Source organism: Salmo trutta, chromosome 14 (genome assembly GCF_901001165.1).
Source record: "Salmo trutta chromosome 14, fSalTru1.1, whole genome shotgun sequence".
Taxonomy (NCBI): Eukaryota; Metazoa; Chordata; class Actinopteri; order Salmoniformes; family Salmonidae; genus Salmo; species Salmo trutta.
Window position 1 is genome coordinate 41,178,325 of NC_042970.1, and position 5,364 is coordinate 41,183,688.

The 5,364-nt window shown below is 42.8% G+C and overlaps 1 long non-coding RNA gene across 1 annotated transcript; it reads right to left on the reverse strand.

The window, feature by feature from the left end:
• Window positions 1–304: 304 nt before the first annotated feature.
• On the reverse strand, window positions 305–3,058 carry LOC115208105 (uncharacterized). The gene is made up of 2 exons (XR_003881094.1): window positions 2,857–3,058; window positions 305–761 (listed from the first exon to the last, which is right to left on the reverse strand). It is a non-coding gene; the product is annotated as an uncharacterized LOC115208105 (long non-coding RNA).
• Between the last annotated feature and the right edge of the window lie 2,306 nt (window positions 3,059–5,364).

Sequence of the window (5,364 nt, forward strand, 5' to 3'; positions counted from 1 at the left end):
TAACACATATCCTGGGGGAGACTAGGCCAGGGTGATGGGTTGCTTGGGCAGAGAGGTGTGATTATTAAAATCTTCTCATATAACACACCTGATCCTCCTCCCAATCAAGCCTGGTTACCTGCTTTGGTCTACATCAAAATTTCATAAGCACCGAGGGGTATAGCTCGTAATGGCATAGTCTCAGCACTGCCTAGTAACAATCCACAAACCTAACAATCTGATACATTCTGTAGTACAGCGACATTACTAGCTAAATGTAAGAAAGTGTTTGACCTGGGGAAAACCCCATCATGTTCATGTCCTCTTTTTTTTCCTCTTCAGGTCTGTGGGGTCATCAGAGTCCAGGCAGGTTTCATACGTACTCTTCTTGGCTTCACCCTGTGGAAGCTGGGCATTGTTGGAGCGGAGAGGTCGGGGAGAGGTTACTAGCACATTCACCTGCCTCGAAGTCTGCTACCACCCAGAGGATGCCCACAGCCACAATAGCTGCGAGTCCCAGGATGAGCAGAGTGCCCCTACTTTGTTGAAGGAGTAACATCTTCTTCCTGCTTTGCTACTTGCTTGCAGTGGGAGGCGTGGATCCAGGTGTCTTTTCCTAAGCACTTTACCGCTGTTGGGGTGGTGAGGGCGATCTGATGTGGTCCGTTCCACCTGGGTTTTAAAGGTTCTTTACCTCTGTTGTGCCTCCTGACCTTTACCCAATCTCCAGACTGGAGATCGTGATGGGGACAGTCATCTGGGGGAGTCTGGGCAGCAGAGACCTGTGAGTGAACAGCTCGGATACAGTTAGTCAGAGAGCTATACAGTACTTCATCATAGTGTCATCCAACAGATGCAGATCTGGGATAGCACATGGAGGGGATGCTGGGGTTCTCATAGGCCTTGCCAAATCAATTTGCATATTTTACTAATGGGCCCCAGGGGACTGGTAGTCAAGACAAAGAAGTGTGTACTCGTTTTCCTGCATTGTGTTCTTGGCAAATCGGTGCATGTAGTACATTTTCTGCATGCACTGACCATTCACCTTTTGGACACATGACTCACACCGTGATACATGCTTCCAAGGTAACCCAACAGTGTCGGTGGCGAATCGTAAAACCCTCCCCATATGTAGCCAACAGAGTATGAAATTGATATAATTGGTTACAGTAATCAACCACTGATTAGAGTAGCTTGTTATTGGCTGGAGTATACAACAGGGCTTTTTCTCTCTCAACCCTGGGAGGAAACCCTCCCTAACCAGGGAGCTCAATGGATTCTTACAAACATTTAATTAGTTTCAGAAACCTCCTGCAGCGTGACATTTCTATGAGGGCATAGGAATGTGTAGGAATAGCTTTGCATTACTGCCCCCCTACATTTCTTCAGAAGGAAAAATAAATAAATAAACTAATCATAATAAATAACATTTTAATTACAACCCTTGATAACGCATAAGGAAATCATTTCATCCCATAAGGGAATTGAAGGAAAAGTCAAATAAACTAGAGACAGGATTTTCTCACACCACTCATGCACTATTGGTGAATAGCTCACCCGTCCCTCCCTTTGTGATTTCATCAAAGTTCAGTGGCAGCGCCCTGTCTCTCTCCATCTCGCCTGTCCGAATCAGAATTAGAGCTATTGATGAATCACTTCAGAATTATCAACGTTTACATATTATATTTATAGGTAGCACCTAAACAGGCCAAATCATCATCATCATCATCATCATCATCATCATCTCCATATGCTGAAAGAGGAGGAGGAAAATCATAGGGACATTGTAATTTAAAGTGTTCCAGTGATTTAATGTATTTAAATTCTTGACGAAGGTTCTGATATCTTGGCGATTATATTTTTCGGCGGAAGCTACGCCAATCTTTGCCTGAGACTTTAATTCCCAAACCTTTTTAGACAGTCATGCAGTGCTTTTAACCTTATCTTTATCAAATGTTCCGTAAGGGGACCACTCTGAACTTCTCTGAGTACGTCTACCCTACTTACGTACGTCTACGTGTGGGTGCACAAGTAAAAAAAAAAATAATAATTCACCCGGATCAGCACTTTCACTGGTGATTTTGGAGGGTTTATCTCCCATGATTTCTAATTGTCTTCTTGCTCTTGTATTATTACACCAAATCTCTAGTAACCTATTATATACACACACAATTTGATCTTTCTTTATCCAACTACGTCTCTCAATCGACACAATTCTATCCGACCACTGGTCTATCACTTCCTCTCTATACTCAACCTGTCCTATTACCAACCAAACCAATTCCTACTACCTTATAGTCAAAACGATCAATTGTAGGCCAACCAATTCCTACTACCTTATAGTCAAAACGATCAATTGTAGGCCAACCAATTCCTACAGATACATCATTCGACTGTTTACTTTCTTGTAGGCTATCCAATTCCTGCTAATAATGTTAAAAACTTTATATTTTACCAACTTCATTAGACATAATCAATCCTTCTCACTTCCTTAACCCTCTGTGTGCAAATCGATTGTATATACAGTATATACTGACCCAACAGTTTTTATACTGACCCAACAGTTTTTATACTGACCCAACAGTTTTTATACTGACCCAACAGTATTCACCTGCAAGTGTAGAGAAACCAATCCCTATTTATATACTGATCCAACAGTATTCACGTGATGGTAGGAAAACCAATCCCTACTATTGGAGACACCCCTGTGCTCCCATTGGTCAATGTTATTCAGCCAGATTCATTATTATAGGGAAATAGTTCTGCCAAATTGAACCCCAAAATGTTGTGGATGAGGAGGACACTCGATCTTTCACTGTTAATGCTCGGCTGGAAAAAAGCCAGCCCCCCGAGAGATGTTTGAATGAGGTCTCTTACCTTTTTTTAAGTTGTAGCCAGAGGGATGTCTGGGTCCAAGTCGAGAGAAACGGATCAAAAAGTCAGGTTGCTCTCCCCCGTGTCACAGCACCAAATGTTGTGGAAAACTCCATCTAAAGGTTAGGCAGAGACTAATTTAAAGTACGATAGTGAATCTTTAATACAACAGCCGCAAGGCAGATCCCTCTCTAATCTCATTCAGGGAAGGAGCTCGAAGAGTAAATGGTTACCTTCTATAGTGGAAGGTGATAAAGCAATGGTATTGTTTACACAAGTTATTTATAAACGCAACAGTTCCAGAACACGATGTGTTAGGGTGTAGACATACCAGAAGTCTATGAAATGCATAACGTCACGGTTCAACGCAGAACAGAGCAGAAACCTTGAGAAGTTACAACAGCTCACCCCAATAGGAATAGGCCCAGAGCGTTCACTCCCCTCTCTGCAACTGTTGCCTTCCCGTACTTGTATACTCTTTTTACATTGCCGTGCCAATCTGAGCCGTACCTTGCTGACTTGGATATTTTATTTTCACATTGTCCTTTACAGATTGGTCTCAGAAATTATGGTGGATTACGTAACCAGGCTACACCCCAGTACAGCTTGGCACAGTAGTTTGAAAAGTGTATTTGTCCAATTGGCAGCTGTTCCAGAATCTTGAACACGTATAAAACTAACACTCAGGGCTCAAAGCGATAGTGGAAATACTGAAGCGGCTCACAGGGGAATGCACTTTGGCTAGTCAGGGAGTGTTTTTGCTGATGAGTGACTGAATTTAATCCCATCTCATAATAACATACTGCAGAGCATCATGAGAGGTGCAATCTTTAATAATCTTTAATAATTTTTCTAATATACCCATAATTCGATTCTGAAAAGGCCTTGTGTTGACATGTCGAGACCCTAATTCTAAGTCTGTTACACGGTTCTGCTGATCTAGGCAGAATATTGAATATTATGTACATATACATAGATCATAGATTAGGCAACTTTACATTTTGTACATCCTTTGCATTTAGGTCTTAGTAACCCCCTGCAAATCTCTAATGCATTCATCTTTTTCATACCAATTTTATTTCCACGCTTGAAAAAAGTTTCAAAAGTACTTTCATGGGGGGCGATGGGGAAAAAACAAGCAAACGCAGATTTGACTTTAAAGGGAAAGACTAAAACAACCAAAAAGAACACAAGGCAAACACTTTGTCTAGACTAGATCAAGGAGGAACAGAGAAAAATGTTTAGTTTAAATCAATACCAGTAGACATGGGACTAACTCACTCATCCACTGAGAAAGGCTGCAGGCAGAGCAATCAATGTCAGAGTATGGCTCTGCTCTCACACATACATCAAATCACATTTAATTGGTCACATGCACATATTTAGCAGAGGTTATTGTGGGTATAGCAAAATGCTTGTGTTCCTAGCTCCAACAGTGCAGTAGTATCTAACAATTCACAGCAGTACACACAAATCTAAAAGTAAAAGAATGGAATTAAGAAATATATAAATGTTAGATTGAGCATTGTCGGAGTGGAATTGACTAAAATACAGTAGAATAAAATACAGTATATGCATATGAGATGAGTAAAGCAGTATATAAACATTATTAAAGTGACTAGTGTTCTATTAAAGTGGCCAGTGATTCCATGTCTATGTATATAGGGCAGCAGCCTCTAAGATGCAAGGTTGAGTAACCGGGTGCTAGCCGGCTAGTGATGGCTATTTAACAGTCTGATGGTCTTGAGATAGAAGCTGTTTTTCAGTCTCTCGGTCCCAGCTTTGATGCACCTGTACTGACTTCGCCTTCTGGATGATAGCAGGGTGAACAGGCAGTGGCTCGGGTGGTTGATGTCCTTGATTATCTTTTTGGCCTTCCTGTGACATTGGGTGCTGTAGGTGTCCTGGAAGGCAGGTAGTTTGCCCCCGGTGATGCATTGGACAGACCGCACCACCCTCTGTAGAGCCCTGTGGTTGCGAGCGATGCAGTTGCCGTACTAGGCGGTGATACAGCCCGACATTATGCTCTCAATTGTACATCTGTAAAAGTTTGAAGGTTTTAGGGACCAAGCCAAATTTCTTCAGCCTCCTGAAGTTGAAGAGGCGCTGTTGCACCTTCTTCACCTCACTGTCTGTGTGGGTGGACCATTTCAGATCGTCAGTGATGTGTACGCCGAGGAATTTGAAGCTTTCCACCTTCTCCACTGCGGACCTGTCGATGTGGCAAGGGGTGTGCTCCCTCTGCTATTTCCTGAGGGCCACTATCAGCTCCTTTGTTTTGTTTGATGTTGAGTGAGAGGTTATTTTCCTGGCACCGCTCTCCCAGGGCCCTCACGTCCTCCCAGTAGGTGGTCTTGTCAACCCTTGTCATTGTTGGTGTCACGACTTCCGCCGAAGTCGGCTCCTCTCCTTGGTTGGGCGGCATTCGGCGATCGACGTCACCGGCTTTCTAGCCATCGCCGCTCCATTTTTCATATGTCCATTTGTCTTGTCTTGTTCCATACACACCTG